The sequence below is a fragment of the Marmota monax genome, unplaced genomic scaffold (genome assembly GCF_021218885.2).
Source record: "Marmota monax isolate L192 unplaced genomic scaffold, Marmota_monax_Labrador192_F-V1.1 WCK01_AAM20220418_F8-fsc00119, whole genome shotgun sequence".
Taxonomy (NCBI): Eukaryota; Metazoa; Chordata; class Mammalia; order Rodentia; family Sciuridae; genus Marmota; species Marmota monax.
This window is the reverse complement of record NW_026694771.1, coordinates 5889617-5911570: the sequence shown is the minus strand read 5'-3', so window position 1 is coordinate 5911570 and position 21954 is coordinate 5889617. Positions and strand designations below refer to the sequence as shown.

Here is a 21954-nt window from a genome sequence, read left to right as displayed (position 1 = left end):
ATCTACTGAAGGAGATAGGCTGGCTGAGCTTGTGTATCAGGAGAATTTAATCATCTGTCTGTCAGCAGATTCTGGAAATTAGGCTATATTTCTTTCCATCTTCTCTCTCCCCTGAATGTGGTTGGTGTTCTACAAATTTCAAAAAGTTGGGAGGTTACTTTTTATCTTTCGATATACAAAATCATATTTAGGATATATTGAAATTTTTCCATGGATGGTGGATCCACAGAAATGGCTCTCTTCCAGAATTCTGATTGCATGAATTCTTTCTACTTACAAGATATACCAGTGAGGACAGTATGCATGTATTTCTGAGGAACATACTGTCTGTTCAGAAGTCTGTTGGACTCAAGTGATAGAATCTCCAGGAAAGCCATGTGCATTTTTCTGCTTTGGAACCTAGGGAGTTAAAAGTCCTGAAATTACTGGAGCAGAATCAAGCCTGTTTACCTAAGCTTATCACATGCAGGCAGCCACGTCAATGATTTACTGACACAAAGCTATTTCCTACCTTTAGTGGAGGACCACTGAGGTCCTTGTCCAAGTCCCTAAACAGACTAGACATATGTAGCAGAAGACAGCTTTCTTCAAACATGTGATCCATATTCTCTTCTGACCAGGTAAGTTTTTATCCTACCTAGAGTAGTAAGCACCGCAAGGACCCTCCTAGCTCAATGATTAATAAACATGAGCAAGGTTCATGCACAAATCTGGTACCTGATATCACCTCAAGCACAAGAGCTTTGGAGAGAGCATCCCCCCCATTACTGGAGGTCTGTACTACATGGAACAAGGTAGTAAGTGATTCTTGAGGGAGAAGAAGGTTATGAAGTAATCATAAAAATGGAAATTTCCCTTTCAACCCTATACATTCTGGAAATAGTGTTTTTAATGAACACAAAAATAATATTCTTCAGGTCTGAATATAACTCCTCTAATTGCAGAAATGTGGTCATATTGTCACCACATTGACTTGTCAGGTTCATGGAATGGTTTTCTGGTTCTTATTACTTAGGAGCCCAGTGATAGGAGGCCCTATTTTTCTAAACTCCTTTTAGGGAATGGGGTGGGCCATGAATGAGACAAGGTATCATTTGACAGCAGTTTGGTCAATCATTTGTGGAACTGAAGTGAATTCACTTGGGAGAGGTTCCTAGAAATTTTAGTGGTTGTAGCAGTTACATTAGATTCAGGAACTGAAGCCATTGCAGTCACATGCGATCTGGGGTACATCCGGACTATCTCCCAGGAATGTTGTAGAGAATTTTGGAAAACTGTGAATTCCATGAAAATATTAAGCCCTGTAAAATGTTAAATGTGTGTGTGGGTGTTACCTAGCACGTGCTCCACGATAACAGAATTGATGGAGGCAGATTTAAAGAAGGTGAAGGGTCTCAGAACATTTGAATGCTTTGGGCAGATTTTCTCCTGGTATTGTAGGTTGCCTCAGGGACAGACACACAGTACTGACCTCTCCTTTCTATGCAGCATCTGGCTCATAGCCAAAAATACCTTGGAAGACCCTGAGAGTATATCCAACTTTTCTTTCCACTTAATATGTGTTGGATATTAGAAAGAGAGAGATTATTCTTGAGACTGACTGGATCTGATAGACATTGTTATTCCTTTTATATGTTGGGAAGTTAGAACACAGAAGTCAATTAATTTGCTCAAGATCATGCAGTTATCTGGGCACAGTGGTGCACACCTGTAATCCAAGCAGCTTGGGAGGCTGAGGCAGATGGATCAAATGTTTGACATCAGCCTCAGCTACTTAGCCAGGCTGTAAAGCAACCCATTGAGACCCGGTCTCAAAATAAAAAATAAAAAAGTCTGGGGAGGTGGTTCAGTGGTTAAGCGCCCTTAGGTTCAATCACTGGTACAACAAAAAATAAACAAATAAATAAATAAACATTGTGCAGTTAGAGGCTTAACCAGAATTCTACTCAGCTCTGCCTTGTTTCCAACAGATTGCCTGTCCTATAGGGTCATAGAATTTAACACATGGAGGAGCAAAAATGGGAGGGTCACTAAGGTAAACAAAGCTGATTAACAGGTTCTGCACTGGACCTTGCCTGAGGATACCATGCCTGAGGCCAGTTTGCTGCCACTATAACCAAAAGGCCAGGGTTAAACTAGACTGGACCTTCCATGAGGGGAGGTACCAGGAGGTACAGGTGGAGAGAAAAAGGAATTGTTTCTAACAGCTGCAGTCACTATAGTCTTCCCGATCCTGGATATTTCCTAAATAAATCCAGCTAATATTCAGGCTAGACCTCTGTTCCTTTCTATTGCATGGACTCAAACTCATAAGCCCCAACTGAAGTACAACACCAGAAACATTTCCAGAGAAATAAATGAACCCATCCCAGTCCTTCTCTGGTAACTCAAGAATTTACTATCTCATGCACCTCAACTAAGATCCACTAATCTAAATACAACAGATTTGACTTAAAAGCAAGAGGAACCATCAATAGTCCATCATATCAAGTCTCTAGGTATCTGCAACACAAACAGACCCACATTGTTTGGGAGTTCAATGTGTCGGTATCATTTAAGCTGTAAATGGGTAATCTGCGGCAACAGGCCCCTCCCACCCCCATCCTCAGGCTCCTTTGTGTTCAGATATAGCCTAAAAATTTCAATAGCCACCTGGTAGAAATTCCAAAGTAGCTACAATCCCTAGGCATTTACAAGAGCAAGATAAAGAAATGCCACAGTGAGATATGGTCCGCTGAACATCTTTGAACAGAGTTTTTTCTTTTTACTGACCTGCTTCACACATACCTCAGCAATGTGATAGCAAAGGCCTTCCAAATGGGAATTGCATCACCACATTCACCAGTACCCTTCCTAATCAACTGACCCTACATGAACTGTACTCATGTGCCGTCATTCTATCACTAAACCCCCAGGAGAAGAGAAAGTGCTGAAGCTGGAACTTAAGGACCCATATCAACATTCCGCCTTGATCATGGGCTTATTATAACCCGGAACTGATCTGCTGCCTGTGTATCTACACATTTTTATTTGAGTCCCATTTTTAAAACACTATATAATTTATCCAGGTCACAGAGTTAGTAAGGTAAGGTGAAATCTGAGTTGGTATCTGGCTGATGAGACAGCCCACATTCTTTAGTGCTCTGCTCTGGAAAATATGCTCAATCCAGTGTTTACACTGTCTGCATTCTGAGTATAAAACATAAGGAGTCCTTCCTAAAGTATTTGCTTAGATACTCAGAGTATACATTTCCTTCTCATTTCCATCTCCACCAGATGTTCCTGACCCTGTACAGTTATAAAACTTAGTACCATGGTGTTTTCCTCTCCTCTAGGAAAGTAACCACAAAACACCCACACATGTGCACACCCCCGCACCCCATAACAATTGCCCATGGGTCCACGTTTTCATCCCTTTCTGAAGTTCTAGAGATAATTGTTCTTATCTCCTGGTTCATAAACATTGTTGGATTGATAGTAATATAAAGGAAACATTTTTTTTCATTTATTTCACAATATTTTTAAAAGTTGATTTCAGTAGTGAAATTTGCCTGGGAGAAAGCCAAATCTTTCAAAACTTTCTAGTACATTCATTGCTTTATTTAATCTTCTTGACAGCGCTGTGAGATGAGTACATTTCTAAGTGATATCCTTTCAGATAAGAAACCTGAGACAACAGCTCTGAGAGCCTCTCTGTTTCACTCAGCTTACAAATTCTGTAGGTCTAGGGCACTTGTAATTCTTTGCTCTTTTTTTCTAATACACAAGAAGTTCTCTGGATTCTTAAGGCCTACAAATGGCAAAAATGGAGCCCAGAAGCTGTTTTCATAAATTAAAAATACCAAATGACTACACAGCCTGTTCTCAGGCTTTAGAGACCTACTCAAACAGCAATTTCTTTGCTTTTGGCTAGAATTCTATCAGGTCAGGGTGGTAATGCTGTTACTCTCAATTAGATTTTCTCAGAGTAATAAAAATGAAGACGTTAATTGTTACTTAATAAAATCTGCCTTAAAGGCCAAAATCCTTGAAGCCCATGTGCCCATGGGCAAAATATCAAAGGAGTTCATGTTAGGAGAAAGGTAAGAAGCCACTGTCCTCTGATCTGTTGTGTGCATATAGGATAGTATTCATGGGAAGGGGTCAGAGCCTCCCTGTGCACATACATGCTCTGTTTGGTTAACACAATAATCAGATGAATGTCTCATGGGTCAAACAGTTGGGAACCTAAGAAAGTCTTGCACCAAGTAAGAATCTGTTATGAGGTGGAGAACCGGCTATAGTTAAGGAGGGATTCCTGTGCCCTATAAATTCTATTTAGGTCCTAAGATGTTCTGAGGCTCTTGGGAGTCCTGTGTCACCTGTGCATCTGGAGATCAAGTGTTTCCTTATTCCTAAAACTTCATGAGGAATTGTTCCTGACCGTCTGCCTGAGTCTCCATCCCGTGTTTTCTTGTCCATGCCCTTGCTTGGGATTAACGTGTATCTTTATTATATATTTTGCCCTCATTTCTGGGACCTTGGTGGTTCTATAGATTGTGGTATAGGAGAACCCAGATTTGGGGGGAATGAACAAACAGAGAATGAAACTTCTGCCCTACATCCACTTGAACAGGGTTTCCTCCTCTCCACAGTCCCAAGGTCAATTTTCCTGTGGGAGCAGTAAAGGGGACTGGAGGTCACAGAAAACTGGCAATTCACCATGCTTTGGAGGGGTTCCCAGAAAGGAAAAGGAAAATGAGATTGTTTTCACATTAGACCTCTGTATTTGGAGAATAGGACTCAAATCTTGTGAATTACAGTTTCACTATGCACTGAGGTAACCCCCACATAGTCCATTTTTTTCCCCTTGCAAAGCCAAAACATTATCAAATATATTTCCTGCAGAGAACTCTAACGAGGCAGAATTCTTTTTTGTCATCACCAGGCTGATGTTTTCAAGGATGCATTTCTCTAAAATAAACCTTGTAGTGTGCATTTGGCCAGGGCTCATGTGTACTTCTGTGGGTGACAGCCCATTTTTATGGTGATCTCATTAGGATTCCCAAGGTAAGCTGCTGAAAACTTGTGATCAGTACATAAGCAGGCTTTAAGAGGAGAGAAAACCCAGAGGCCAATGAGAAAATTTTGCAATAAATAAGTACATGGCAGGTTTCTTTATGGCCCAAAGACAACCAGCACCCCAATCTGATTATACCAATTCCAAGGAGAAGCATCCTCCATTTCAAATATGTATTTTACAAAATTTAACTCTACTTCCTAGCTAGGAGTTCTGAACATAGGCAGACCAGTCCCCACACTTTCCAGAATCTAACCTTTCTCTACCAAAATTCATCTTATCTTGCTTCTCCATGAGAGTCTATTGTTATAGAATATGCTTGTGTTGGTAACTTGCTGTCCAACCAAAAGAACATAAAGCAGCTCAACAGAGGCATCTTCATGCCAACTCTACAATTGTCTTTCTCTGTGGGTTTGTGCCAATGTTTAGGCTTTATGCCAACGGCTGACTTTCAGTTGTGTACTCATCTGCATCCTCAAAGTGAATAATCACACTTTATGGAAGGGTCATTCTCAATTTGGTAACAATATCCTATACACATTCTACAGATGTGTGAGAGACACTGTGAAAACAGTGCTAAATAATATATCCACTCATCAGAGATAACATTTTTCACTTACAAAACAGGCCAAACCCCAATCTTCTTAAGTCTTATGTGTGTGCAAGAGGGTATGTGTGTGAGCTTATAACCATGAATACAGTACCCTGGATATTATGGAGTCCCGCTAAATATTTATAGGTAGTAATGGATTGATAATCAACTGTGAATTTAGCAGAGAAAATGATTTTTATAAAATACTTTGGACTGGATGTATTAGCCAGAGGTGTGGAGGGAACATTAAGAGTCTGTCTGCTCTTCTGCTGTCCTGCAACAGAATAGCTCCATAGTTGGAGACCTTGGGGTTTTTGTTGTTGTTGTTTGTTTGTTTTTGTTTTTGTTTGATTCTGCCACTACTACAGGTTAATCACAAAACAACAAGCAAGTCAATTCCATTCTATCAACCTCTATTTTTCTCATTTTCAATACTGAGGCAAGGAGTTGGGAGTATACCATCTATAAGGTCTCCTCCAGTTTTGATATTTGGTATTCCATGAAAAACTAGGGAAACGGAGGTCAGAAAGTGCTTTTTAATATGCTTAGACAATTAACCCTATCTTCTAGTTAAGGGCAGAGGGAAATGAAAAATAACTCAAGAAATCCCAGGTATTTAACCTTGAGATATCCTACATTGGAGAGGCTAGGAAACATCTATCTTTGTAGAGAAGGAGCCACTCAGCCAGGAGAATGCAGGACCACATCTGGCTTCCTTTGTCCAGCTGCAACCTGGCATCGGTACTCAGCTTTGCCACACGTGTGTGCCACTAACAAGAGCTCCAGCAAGCAGGCAGTCATGAGTGTTATCCTGCTTTTATAAATAAACAGAAGCTCTTAGAGGTGATGTGGCTTGCCCAAGGTTATAGAAACATGGCAGTGAGTCAGATGGAACTGTGTGTGTTTGGGGAAGGGAGAGCAGATGACATTATAAGCAGAAGGCAGAAGAATGAGAGACAGATCCATGCTTTCCCTAAGTACAAAACAGTGGACAAGCACTGTGGAAGAGCTTTAAGTCAGCTCTGGATCCTGAGGCCATCCCTGCCCACCTGCCCCTCCCTGAGCCAGCTGCCCTGCCCAGGGTTACTCACTGGGCTGTTGTTAACTGGGTGCCTGTGCTCTTGCCTTTTCTTGTAAGCTCCTTGAAAGACTATTTATAATGACACAAAGACACATCAAGGAAGTGAGACAGCATCAAAGATCTTCCCTGAGGCCCTGAACTGAAAGGGCAGTTTTCTTTGGAAAGACTGAATTCTCTCTTACAATCTGCAGAAATTAATGGTCATCAGAATGATGGGCAGAATTATAACATTCCATTCCAAGCACTGATACTTTTTTATTTTTATTTTTACCTCTGGGGCTAGTTACCTCCTCTCTGCTCTACTTCCCCACATAAAAAAAAAAGAATTATGCTTGCTCACTGTGACATTGTGTAGAAGAAGGCAGCCCAGGGCAGTACTGTTCAAAGAAAACTGTTAATTGCACTGAACACCAAAGCAGGCTAGAAACTTTGATGAAGACAATGAATTAGCATCCAGGCCCACACTGGTTCACTTTTTCACCCCAAACCTATGACCAGGGAGCTGTAAGATGCTGAGGATCCACACTCCCAAGTGATGGCAAAGGACCTCCATTCAAGAAAGCACTGAAAGAAGCCAGGCATGAGTGGTCTTTTGTCTCATTTCCAGGTTATTTACCTCACAGTTTACTTTGGTCCCTTTTTGAAGAAGAAAACCAGAAGAACATTAATTGTTGGCATTGGGAGATATCTGATAATTTTCTGGCGAAGGGACATAATGTGAATTCAGTAAGAATTGACTGGTTTCCTCAGGTGAGTTTCTGTGGTGCTCACCAACAATCTTACTAAATCTTCCCACTCTTCAGCTTTCATTCTACTCCTCATATCTAATTGACTTCTTCTTAGGTTTCTCTTGGGGGAGGGAACGCAGTAAACAATGCTCAGTTGACACAGTCCATAACCATCTTGATTAGTCACATTTTAGAAACCACAAAATCAACAAGTGATCATCAAAAGTTACCCATATACAGCCAATTAAAGCTGGATAGGAGGAGGATAGGCTTGAGATTTAACCATCTCATTTAACCATTTAACTATCTCTTAATGAGGCCAGAGAATCAGAATGGCTCATAATTCCAACAATCATCATCAATGTCAAATGAGCTCAAATGCAGACCTCAGTGCTTCCATGCATTACATTATGTTAGCCAGGTCTGCATCACTGTGACCCAAATACCTGGACAAGAACAACTTAGAGGATGGAAAGTTTATTTTGGCACACAGCTTCAGAGATTCAGTCCATGATGGGCTGACTCCATTCCTCTGGCCCAAGGTGAAGCAGCACAACATGGAAAAACCCAGCAGAGGGAAGCTGCTCGTGGCAGCCAGGAAGCAGAGAGAGAAAGGAGAAGATTGGAAAGGGCCACAGGGAAGATGAGCTCTTCCAGGGCATACCCCCAGTGACCCACTTCCTCCAGCCAAGCCCCACTAGCCCACAGCTAGCACCATTAGTCCATTCAAACTTGGGTGGACTGAATAGATTACAGCTCTCATAATCCAGTATTTCACCTCCAAACACACCTGCATTAACATAGGAACTTTGGAGGGACACCATGCATTCAAAACACACACCCATCAAATAAAATAAACAAAAGCAACAACAAAAATAAGCAAGGCGCTGAAATATGGGACAATTCCATTCATTCTCTTGGCTGGTAACTATCAGTTGGTCTTCTTGTAACTTCTTCTGCAGTATCAGTGAGCACATTGCTTCTTTTATTATTATTATTAATACCTTTATTTTGTTTATTTACTTATTTGTTTTTATGTGGTGCTGGAGGTTGAACCCAGTGCCTCACATGTGCTAGACAAGCACATGAAGTAAAGTTGAACTCTATTTTCTTACTTTTTAAAAATACTATCTGACTGCTCCTATGGTTATTTATAACCTTCCCTCAGCCCCTTGATGGTGGAGGAAGTCAGACTCCATGGATCTCCCATCTGAGCCCTTGCCTGTCTGACAGTTAAGGAAAGGGCAGCTTATCCAGGAGAGGCTTTCCAGAAGATGCACGACTATTCCCCATAGTCCAGTTTTTCACAGCCCACTGGGCCAAAGTGGAGGAAGGCAGCATTTTAACCAGAGGAGGGTTTCATGTTATAAATCTTCAAGTACATGGGGACTCCAAGTGTCTGGCTGTGATTGAGGTGGAAATAAAATAATTTACAAGTAGTGTGAGTGTATTCCATGGAAAGAATCCTAGTGTGACATGGGCATTAGATGAATTTTGCAATAAGAAAAATCTTGTCTGGACTATTCCTGGATGTGGGTTACACAAACTCTAAATACTTCTATAATTTCTGGAATTAATTAGCAAGTGTTTGTTTAAAAGACTGGCCTTAAAGATTTCTATTGATAGCCTACCCTACAACATATTTTGATCATTTTTAGAAAAGGCACAATACAAGAACCTTCGGCATGTAAAAAATTCTTTTGTAATGTCTAAATAAATCTCGGGATTGGTTAATTATATGAACTTCAGATGTCTCCAAGTAACTCTTGGCATGTTGGGTTGTATATCCCATTACTATCCATCTTGTTTTAGGTGGTATTATAAGAAAGATTAACTAAAGGAATTCAGATAAACTGGCCAATGGATACAGTGACCTGAGCATCACTTGTTAGAATTGTGTGCATAGCCTACCCTCCAAACATATTTTTTTCTTCTGTTCTGCAGACACACATACTAACCATGTCTGGTTTTGCTTACTCTTTGGCTATTCCCCTAAAGAGATTATCAGAGGGTCACCATATTTCCTCTTGTAAGCACTATCTGATAAACCTCCAGCTGTGATACTATTCTTCACATGCATTTATATCAAAAGCTATTAACTCCCACTTCCCCTAAGCCAAGGTCATAACAGCATGTTGGAATCAAATATTTTCCTTTGTTCTAACACAGATTCAATAAGAAGTGCTATAGATTTAGAGATGAATAGTTTACAGTTCTGCCCCAAAGGGAGATAACTATCTCACCAAGCAGATGAACCAATGAAGAGGCAGCACAGCATCATGGAGGCCATAGGAGCAGCAATAATTGAACACAACATGGTGAAGTTCCAAATAGAAGTTCAGGAAGACTACCAGGAGAACTGAAGTCCAAGTAGTATTCTAAAGAAGAAAGAGATTAGGATTTGCATTCTTTCTTTTTAATAATTCAGACTTTGAAGAAAAAGCTGCTTTCTTTTAGGGATTTACCAAATATCCTAAGGAAGAGAAATTACAAGAGTTGTAGTAGTCATGGGTAAGAAAATTTTGATCCTTGGAAGGAGAAAGAAAAGAGGAGAATACAAAAAGGTCTTTCTAATTAAAATGTAGGCAAAAGATGAACTTTGCCCTGAATTAGTCCATTCCTAATTCCCATCCCTTGAACCTGGAGACTTGATTTAGAAATATGTTCTGTGGCCCAGGCCTCACATGCTACCCCTACTATCCCCATACCATAGGGACCTTTGTCTGGTGGACAGTCCTATTACAAATCTGATCTCTACTCAGTTATGACTTAAATTAAATTGATTTTGGAGCAACTTTAAACACAAAAGATGAACAAAGTACAAAACTGGAGAAGTGACAGCCAAGTCTTTGGATGTCAGTAGCTGACCAGGTGGGAAATTGGAGATTAAACAACAAAGACAACACACCCAGCACCCAAAGCGTCAGCATTTAACATCCAAACCCAACCTGGACTTTAATGCTGCACATTTAAAGCAGAATATAAGTCAGGAGGGTAAGCTTGTAGCTTTCAACCTATCCTGCCTAGAAATCCTTCTTAGGTTGATTTAGGTAAACATTTAGACTGTAAGTGGAATTTTCATCATCTTAAACAATTTTGATATTTCCTAAGGTAGGGGCCAAACAGATTGTTGAATTGTATGATTCCTTTAGAGACTCAGATCATAAATCAGACTCCTAATGGATCAACTTTTATGTGTTTCTTTCTTCTATCCACTGAAAGAAAGAATATATGCAAATTATTAGGGTAGATTTGACTGCATAAATATTTAAAACTCCTTTTACAAATTCTATAAACAGATAAAAATAGAAAGTGAACTGGAAAACTACACTTGCAACATAAATAACTGGTAAAAGCTTACTGTCCCTAAAGTATTTATAAATCTATGCCAGCTAGAGCAAAAATCCCAGTGGAAAGTTGGGCAGAAAATGAAATGACAATTCACAAAGAAGAAAGGATGTGACCTACAACATACGAACAGATGTTCAGCCACATTAACAGTGAGATAAAGGCAGATTTAAACAATAAGGCAATATTTTCTTTTTATGAGACTGGCAAAAATCGGGGACTAGAGGCCATTGGTAAGATGTGGGCAACAGGCATTTTGACACATTGCCACTGGTGGAGTGCCACTTGCCAAGGCTTTGTTATTATGGGTAGTTTATAAAAAAATATAAAAATGTTTTACTGAGGTAATTCTCGATTTAGTAAACTCACACCTAGAACATATTTTTAGAAAATATTAAGAGTGCAGTGCATAAAGTGTTTTCCATAATACACAGATATTTAAGCGAGGTTTATTTATACTAAAAAAATTTTTTGACAAATCTAAGAATTCATCAGAGAGGGAGTGGATATGAACACACATACAGATACTATGCAGCCACATAAAATGATAAGATTCATGCAGAAGTGTTAGTTAAGAGCTTGAACTGTGGAGTCAACAGATCTGGGTTTACATTTCAGCTCTGCCATTTATCAACTGTGTGAAATTGGGTAAGTCACCTGACCTCTGGAAGCCTCGGGAATCTCATTTTAAAGAATTGGTGATAATACTGGTACCTATTTCCTTGGACTGAGATGAATTTATAAAGCCCTTAGCATGCTACCTGACACAAAATAAGGCAGAGAAACTGTGAACTATTGTTAGTAGGAGTTTATTAATTCAGTACTGCTAAATGAAGGAAATTAGGATAAAAACAGCTCTGTTGGCTTCTTCACAGGGTAGCAAACTAACCTTATGGCTTCACCGTGTGATCCTCCCAAGATCTTATTGAAATTAAAGTTTTAAGGTAAAAAAAGAATATTTTTATAACAGAAAAGAAAGAGGAAAGCAGGTATCAACAAGTTGCTGGAAGATTTAAAAAAAAACACTAAGCAAGAAGAATTGCATATGTAAAACAATGAAACCACTAAATAAAAAGAAGAATCTTAAAATTACTTAAATGAATAAAATTATGTTATAAAAAATCAATAAGCAGACTAGGAAAGAATGTTCAATAAGTTTTTCAAAATTTAAAGAAAAATAACATGGGTGAAAATATAAAAAAAGATAATTTAATAGTAATAATAAAATTAGAACAGCCATATACTAAAAGCACTTACATATGCGCCAGACACTGATTTACAAGCCCAGCGTGAACTGTTTCACTCAGTCTTCCCAGCAACCTACAAGGTAGCTAACAATACTATTCCCTCTTTACAGCCAGAGAAATTGAGGCATTAAGAAATTAAGAAAGTCACAAGCCTAGTATGGGAAAGATTGGTGCACAAAATCCATATGGCTCTCTCTGTACTGGTTTGTCTCTGTCACTTGGCATCTCCAAACCCTTCTAAGGCTCCACATTGCTGAGAAGCAGGAACTTGATTTCCAGCCATCTCCACATAGTTCCAGATTAGAGCCTGGAGCAAGGATCAGTGACTAGGAAGGAAGAAGAAAAGAGGCCAGTGTTCTCCAGAGGGAGATATAGGCAGATGCATGGGCAAAGATCAGATGTGAGGTTTCAAGCAGCTTCAAGTTGAGCATCTAGAGAATCATGCACATTAGGGTTGGCCGACTGAGCCAGGCAGTAACAGTTCAAGAAACTGCACTCTTCCAGACCTTCAGTGCTGGAAAACATGGAAAGACTTTTGTCTTACTGACTGGCTCTGACTGACACAGGCTCCCAACACTGAGATCCAGTCTTGGAAGTCTTATATTTAACTAAGGTGTTTCAGACATAGCATAGGAATTTGAAGGGAAAAAATATCAAAAAGTTCAATCAGTGCTCAAAAGACACAAAACGTCGATGGAAGCTTTAGAATCCGGCACAACAACAAAACTCTAGCAAAACCCTAATTCAAAGCTTAAAATGGGATGCACACATCTTTTTTTTTTTTTAACTAGTAAAGACTCCAAAAATTTATGCACAATGCTTTAAATAAGAACAAAATCACAGCTCACTTAAACTTGCCCTGGAATGCAAGATAATGATATATAATCATTTTAATACTATGGATTTATTTCCACGAGTATTAAAAAATATGTAGCACAGCAAGCTTCCACATTTAGGTATATTATTTAGAACAAAGGCATTAGAGGCATTGAGGTATAAAGAAGAACTTTAATAGAATAGGTAGAAGGGGAATATGGAAAAATTGTGAGGACAGTACACAAATGACTGAAATTTGGGGGAAAAGTTGACGAAGTAAATTAATTTATCAAATTTGTTTACTTACATAATTAATGTATGGTCTCTTCCAAATATATTTACATTTTAAAAGAAGAAACTTAAAGGACACTACAGAACCAAAATTAGGAACTCAGCTCCTGCAGACTGACAGAGGAGTCCAGGGACTGTTCCTTGCTGACCCTACCCCTCCAAAGTTGGCCCCATTTCCTTTGCTTTGAGGGCATTCATCATTCACTCCCCAGAAGCCTGTGACTGTGTTTTGGCTTCCTAGGAAGCCCCTCCCACAGGGAAGAGAATGTGAGGACCAGTAGAGCCATGTGTTCTCATTTGCCTGCAAGTTCCATTGCTCCTTACAAAATAATAGATTTAACAATCTGACTCGTGCTTCAATACCTTTATTTTTACTTCCTCCTCTTTCCCTCTCTTATTGTTTATTTATTTATCTTGCTGGGTTGTGTTTTTCTGTGTAAGTGATCCCAAATATTATTTGGAACAACGAAGAGTTTAAATAAATAACACTAGTGCTAGTGTTAGGAGTGGTAGTGCACCTCTATAATCCCAGCAGCTGGGGAAGCTGAGGCGAGAGGATCCTGAGTTCAAAGCCAGCCTCAGCAACTTAGTGAGACCCTAAGAAACTGAGCAAGACCCTGTCTCTAAATAAAATACAAATAAAGACTGGGGAAGTGGCTCAGTGTTTAAGCGCCCTGGGTTCAATCTCTAGTACCAAACAAATAAATACATAATAAAACTATAATTGAGTAACGTGATATTAACCTCACTGTCTTGAGAAGTGCAGCAGCCCCCAGAACCTAACCAGAACCTGATTACTTGGGGTCCCATGGACACACTGTATTTTCTGTTCCTAAAGAGTTGGATTAAACCCCAATATTGCAGTTAGGGTTCTTGGTTCCATGGACACACTAACTCTGGTAATTCTGGAGCTGTAAAGAAAAACAAATTAATCAAAAGAATGACTGGGAAATGGATATGGTTCATGGAAAGACTGGGAAGGCTGGAGATGGAGGCTGGTGCACAGAAGGAAGCAACGGAAGCAAAATGAAACAAAGATGGCACACCAGGAAGAATGTGTCCAAGATGCTATTGGGGGCATTATCACTATGAATACCAACTGCAGTTCCACCAGCCACACCTGACTTACCTCTGTCGGAGTCACCAAGTATCATCTCTAAACACCCCCTTATACACATACTAAGTATCTTGGACAGATACACCTGGTGGCCTGAGCTGCCAAAGAAGCATCTAACACTTTTGGCTTGGGCTTCCTTCTGGGTTTCCCCCAAAGAGAAAAACAGGGAAAGCAAAAATGACAAAATCCTTCTCACTTGGCATTCCTGTGAAGCCCTTCCAGATCAGCCAACTAATGTCCCAATGTCCCTTTTATCATCACCCATTTTATTTTGGTTAAATTCAGCAGTTTGCAAATGAAGATATTTGGTTATATTAATTACATTTCCTTAATACTGTATACTGGTTTTCTATTCCTTTCAAAGCCAGACTTTGAACATGAGTTTCTCATTTTAGTTTTCATAGTCTTTTCATTTGTACTTCTAAACAAACCGGGACAAGGTTGAGAAGACTTTCCTACTAAATTCTGTTGGGACATGAGTTTCAGATTATCTGTAAAACTTTTTTATTAAAAAAATAAAAATCCATTTTGAGGATTAAACTCAAGGAAACCAAATTCTCTTAACACAATTAACCACCAACAACATATGAGTTTTTAAAAAATGAATTCTTAAAAGGGATCTCAAACTGTGGTAATATAAACACCAGTGAACTGCCTCACTCAAGAACCAAATAGATGCCTCTGGTAAATTCTTACTCCAAAAATCATCTGTGCAGAAACCGAGACATCCATTTTAGTAGTGTATAAAAGACAATGTAGATATATGATTTAAAAATAATCAACACCAACAGTTGGCAGGTATTCTTTATACTAAATCATACTTATAAACAAGATATTCATTTTTTATTGAACCTGACTTCACACTGCCCCATTAGAATAACATTCCCATTTTGTTTTTGTCTCCTTCACATTTACAATGTCCTGGAGGGTGGTGGTGTTAAATTTAATTTGTCAACCTATGTTTAATTTTACAGGAATCCAGACCAAACTGCTGAATAAACAAGACCTGCCTTACACAGGCTTCTTGGTGATTAGGTTGGAGAAGTCACAGCTGAACAAAAAAATAAAGCTGTAAGGAGAATTTCTTTTTTCATTTTCCTCCCTATAGTTTTAATGGCTCAAATGAAAAAACTGGGTTTGTTTTTTTTTTTAACAATAGTATCCTTGTTCAAAGTACTTTAAGAAACTGTTCAGCTACACTGAAGCAGTCTTATTAGTCCATTAGTATAACAAAGATGCCAACATTCCTAAATTCAAAGAATATCTTCCATCCCATGTTAGGTCTTAAAGGTGATTTTTTTTTTTGTTTTGTTTTTTCAGCATGTAGCTTCATTTCCATTTTGGTAACTCCTGTCCATTAGCCATTTCCTTGCAGAGAAACATCATTAATCTGTGAAACTTACTACAATAGCATATTATTTTCCTCAACAGAGGCTGTCATTGAAACTCATATTATCAAGGCAGCTGCCCGATTAAGTTTTTACAAAGGATTAGGGGGTTATATGAGTACCTAACATCTGCAGCACAAGGATAAAATAAGGGTTCCCAAATCTCATGCCTCTTGGCATATGGAATGAAATGATATATTCTTTGCCCTCACAGCAAGATATCGATATTTAAAGAGAAAATTAAATTAGAAACAAAACCTCATTCAATGAGAGCAAAGCATTACATGAGCCAAAAGAAGAATTTTTAAAAGTATAAAATATTACCTCTCAAGGTGTCTGCCAGAGCCTCATGAGCATTATAAGAAATCCAAAATATCAAAAAAAAATGAAGATTTAAATAAATGTTTGAAGCACAGTAGAAATTTTACAAGTTAGTTTTATGAATAACTGCTGAATAATGTAGATGGCTGCTATGGAAATTCAGGGAACAGGAACACTTCAGGGCCAGGGGTCAAATAAGTTTGATTTAATTTATTAATTAATACCTTAAAGAATATTCACCAAGAATGTCTGAGAGCTGGACACGATGGTGTATGCCTGTAATCCCAGTGACTCTGAAGGCTGAGGCAGGAGGATTGCAAGTTCAAAGCCAGCCTCAGCAAAGTAGTGAGGCCCTAAGCAGCTCAGTGAAACCCTGTCTCTAAATAAAATACAAAAAATGGCTGGGGATGTAGCTCAGTGGTTGAGTGCTCCTGGGTTCAAACCTCAGTACCAGAGTATACAAAGAACTCACAAAATTAAACAATAAGAAAACAAATAACCCAATCAACAAGTGGGCCAAAGACCTGAACAGACACTTCTCAGAGGAGGACATACAATCAATCAACAAGTACATGAAAAAATGCTCACCATCTCTAGCAGTCAGAGAAATGCAAATCAAAACCACCCTAAGATACCATCTCACTCCAGTAAGATTGGCAGCCATTATGAAGTCAAACAACAACAAGTGCTGGAGAGGATGTGGGGAAAAGGGTACACTTGTACATTGCTGGTGGGACTGCAAACTGGTGCGGCCAATCTGGAAAGCAGTATGGAGATTCCTGGGAAAGCTGGGAATGGAACCACCATTTGACCCAGCTATTGCCCTCTTGGACTATTCCCTGAAGACCTTAAAAGAGCGTACTACAGGGATACTGCTACATCGATGTTCATAGCAGCACAATTCACAATTGCTAGACTGTGGAACCAACCCAGATGCCCTTCAATAGATGAATGGATAAAAAAAATGTGGCATTTATACACCATGGAGTATTACGCAGCACTAAAAAATGACAAAATCATAGAATTTGCAGGGAAATGGATGGCACTAGAGCAGATTATGCTTAGTGAAGCTAGCCAATCCCTAAAAAACAAATACCAAATGTCTTCTTTGATATAATGAGAGCAACTAAGAACAGAGCAGGGAGGAAGAGCAGGAAGAAAAGATTAACATTAAACAGATACATGAGGTGGGATGGAAAGGGAGAGAAAAGGGAAATTGCATGGTAATGGAGGGAGACCCTCATTGTTATACAAAATTACATATAAGAGGTTGTGAGGGGAATGGGAAAATAAACAAGGAGAGATATGAATTACAGTGGATGGGGTAGAGAGAGAAGATGGGAGGGGAGGGAGGGGGGATGGTAGAGGATAGGAAAGGTAGCAGAATACAACAGTTACTAATAGGGCATTATGTAAAAATGTGGATGTGTAACCGATGTGATTCTGCAATCTGTATTTGGGGTAAAATTGGGAGTTCATAACCAACTTGAATCTAATGTATGAAATATGATATGTCAAGAGCTTTATAATGTTTTGAACAACCAATAAAAAAAATAAATTAAAAAAAAAAGAATTTCAGAAGTGCACCAGTGAACATTGTAAATGACCTGAGAGATGATCTTCTACTTCAGTGCTTGCTTCCTATACTTATCTGTTGAAAAGACTCAGGAGAACTATTCTAAAAACAAAATTCTCTGGTTTTCCTCGGTTCCACTGAATCATATATGCCAGGGATGGAATCCCCGAAAACTATTGTTTTTTTTAAATGCCACAGGTAACATTTTTCATCTAGGAAATTTGGGGGAAACTATTCTAAATTGGCCTGTGATCTCAGCGAATAAAACATTAAACAAGTACCAAATATTTAACATAAGATTTGAAAAGGCCATAGTGTGTGTGTGCGTGCGTGTGTGCAGATGGGTAGTCACGTAATGATCACACAAAGTAGACCAGAAAGGAAAACTTGTGCAGGGTCCAAAACCCAAGAACTATGGCCCAGTGCTTTTCACGTGGTGAACACTCAAGATACCTTGTATGGTGTGAATCAAAGATGAAGGAAAGAACAAAACAAGCTGTAACTCCGAGGCATCTGATGAACTATGCACTGCTTATTACCACCTCATATTCCATTCATTTTGTAAAACCTCAATCTGGAAACACAAACCAGAGTCTTAAAGAGTCTCTTGTGAATTATGGAGTAAGACCTAGTCAAAACACTCCGTGTCTGGGAAAAACTTAAACCCCAAGGAGGTAAAAAGGTATTGCTGCAATGAGGTAGAGAGTTGAAATTCAAGAGAAGGAAACTCTTAAGCTGCATCTCAGAGCACATGTCCATATGCTTATTAGACTGTGGTAGATTTCACCAAAGCATGTGATAGAATTAATAGTTCACAAAATAATTGTAAAGTGGCGTGGAGGACCTTGAAGAAAATTACTGAAAACTAGCCCAAGCCCAGAGCAAACCACAGAAACGTAAACTACCATATGGGGGATAATCTCACTGTGACAGGGTGGAGCCGATGACCTCATGCATTTTTCCACCATCCCCCACCATCAAAGCTTGGGTTCTTAATGCCTCTCTCGGCATTCCTCTAGTCTGTGGGAGTTTCTAAATTTTAGTGTGTGTGTGTGTGTGTGTGTGCGCGTGCGCACACGTGCGCACGTGAGCACATGCACACACTTTTAAAGAAAGAAATGCTTTCACTCGTATCCTACAAAGTACTAACATTCTGCCATCCTTTTTTTCTAATTCTCTACTTTTTAAATATTGAAATGTATAAAGCACTTTAATGGAGTTCATTTATAAAACTTAAGAAGACATAATCCTTGACATTGATAGTTTCTTTCTTGAATTATTAAGCACACTATTTTAAAGATAAGAATCAAGGTTTCTTAGAAATATCAAGTTTTCATTAGATGATTTCCCAATAAAACATTCAGGTGCTTTTCTTTGTTTTTCTGTGGTTGGTATAGCTTGAAGTATCCATGACTTGACATGTTCCATAGGATCAAATTCATTAAAGTGTGAGTCAACAACCATAATAAAATCATGAAAGTGTTTTTAGATGGATACACAGGTGCAACAAGCTATATTTTGCTAGGTAACAGATTCTACCCATGTGGGCCTGGCCATCCATGGCCTGTGAGCATCATGCCAGGAATCATTAAATTCATTGTGATGTTTCATGGAAAGAAAGAAAATTTGCTGATCCTCAGAGCTGATTAGAACTAAACTATTATATATATATATTATATGTAAATGTTTATATATATATATATATATATATATATATATATATATATATATATATATATATATCTCCCCATAATATATGTGCTTCTCAGTGATTAATTTTCTTTATTTGCTCAGGCTGCTGTAACAAAACACCATGAACTTGGTAGCTTATAAACAACATAATTTCTTTCACATTTTTTATTGTTTCTTTTTTGCTTCTATATAACAATAGGATTCATTTTAACATAACTAAAAACTCATGGAATATGTTTGCTCAAATTCAGTCCCCAGCACTTTCCCTTTTCCTCCCCTCCTCCCTCTCCCTGTTCCCTTCCCTCTACTCTACTGATCAACTTACTTTTAGATTTTTTTCTTTTTTGTTAGTGTCTTGTGGATATACATGATGGTGAGATGCACTGCAGTATATTCATGTATGTACATAGGAAAGATTCATTTCTTTGTTCTTCCCTTATCCCATCTCATCTCCATCACCCTCAGACTTCTTCATCTAGCCTATGGGTCTCCCTTCTTTTTTGATGGAATCTCCTATCCCATTTTCCCTTTCTCTCTCTCTTTTTTTCCTCCTTATTTTGGACTAGCTTCCACATATCAGAGAAAACATTTGACCTTTGGCTTTCTGATTCTGGCTCATATCACTTAGGATGATGATAGTCTCTGGTTCCATCCATTTGCCAGCAAATACCATAATTTCTTTCTTCTTTATGGCTGATTAATATTCCATTGTGTATATATACCACATTTTCTTTATCCATTCATCTGTTGAAAGGGACCCGAGTTGTCTCCATAGCTTGGCTATTGTGAATTATACTGCTATAAACATTGATGTGGCTATAAACAACAGAATTTTTATCTCTCAGTGTTCTGGAAGTTGAAAGGCCTATAACCAAGAAACTGACAGATTTGGTATCTGGGAGGGCTCACTTTCTGGTTTATAGATGGTATCTCTCACTTGTCCTTATATGGTGGAAGGGCAAGCTTGCTATCTGAGCTCTGTTTATAATGACATTGATTCTATCCATGTGGGCTCCACCCTCATGACCAAATCAGCTACCAAAGCCCCACTTCCAAATATTTTCACATTGGGGATTAGGTTCCAACATATGAGTACTGGGGGGAGGGTGGATATTAGACTCTAGCACTGAGATTATTGTGCAATACATATATTAACATTTTGTGTATCTGTGTGTGTGTATCTGTGTGTGTGTGAGATAGAGAATATACATGTAATGTGGATGTATTCTTTGCACTAACAGAGTTTAAGATTACAAAATATAATATTGTCTACTAAATCTACTGTATCATATCCAAATTTATCTTCATGCAAATCCATGAGGTGATAATTTTTATCCCAAATTTATAGGTGAGGAAATAAGTCTGACAGGTTAAATAACTCTTCCAATGACACGCAACTCATAAAAGATAAAGCCAGATTTTTGGATTTGAGTTTATCTCTCTCCAAAATTTTAATTTTGAACTAGTGGACTGTAATTGAGTGAGTATTAAGAGTTTTCCTTTTAGATATTTTTAGAAATTGTTGGTTTATAATAGCAAGAACATCAATTTATAGGACAAGGGTGTTTAGGGGCAGAGAACTTAGTGCATCTGTCAAATAGGGAAGGCCATGTGAAGTCTGTTTCTTCATTCTTCCTCATTGGATGTGGGCTGCTGACTCTTCCACAGAGTCATCACAGGGCAGGCATTGCCAGCAGTCTCCACTTCCATTAGTCCAGATTTTATTGCACATAATACATCTTGCCTTCATTTGCATGTCGCTAACCCAGGCTCATGACTTACATTCTTTGGTGTGTCTGCAGTGAATTAAAATAAGACCAGATAGCAACAGAGAATGCTGCAGAAAGCTCTTTTGAAACTTAAAAACTTTCTGTCAGCAGAAACTACTTTTATGTTTTAAACATTTTTATTTTACCTTATTTGGAGATGTAAGATGGAATCCAGAGGCCTCTCAAACCCAAATTTAATATTAGTGAACCTTCACTGAGATAAAAGAAAAATATCCTTCTACTCCAAAGTAGCTAAGTGCAGATCAAATCAATAACCATAATTTTCCACTTTCTGGCAAAGCTGAGTAAAGTTTTCTACTATTTTTCAATTAGGAAAAGCAGCATCTCAGATACAAAGGCAAGGCTTTGGTCACAAACCAGCAAAGCTGGAGTCATTTTTATTCAGTTATGTTTGCACAGTTATTAAAAGGATGATTTGTGTTGAGCTGTGGGACCAATCTCACACCAGCCCCCGGAAAATGAATTAGAAGACAGAAAACTTTCCTGATCTTGCGCACACAGTTTTGGTTTTCCTACAGGGAGCACGCGGGACTGGTGAGGCTGAGAATCAGACAAGCTTGAGCCATAGCTCACATTTAAAAATGGACTTTCCTCATTTTCAGTATAGTTGTTTTACCCCTTGTGATAAATTGTAGGTATGAAGTTGCGGCGAAGGGACCAGGATGCTGCTTGACTCCTTCATAGCACTGCTTGGAACTTTTAAAATCAAGACTATTTAGATATTCGTGCCACTTTTGCAAGTGTCCCATTCAACTTAGAACTATAGTTTTTTTCAACCTTTTTTTTTTTTCCTATTATGAATGGTAACTTAAAGCTAAAGCATGAAGGGTAACTTAAAGCTAATCATGCACACTGGGAAATTAACAAGTGGTTCCTAAAAGTGGGTAATGGATACACATAGTGATGGA

General features: G+C 38.7%; 1 protein-coding gene across 18 annotated transcripts in view; it reads left to right on the top strand.

Moving 5' to 3' along the window:
- Phldb2 (pleckstrin homology like domain family B member 2) overlaps positions 1-21954 on the top strand; it is a 201222-nt gene that overhangs the window by 346 nt on the left and 178922 nt on the right. The gene's annotated exons all lie outside the window — the stretch shown is intronic.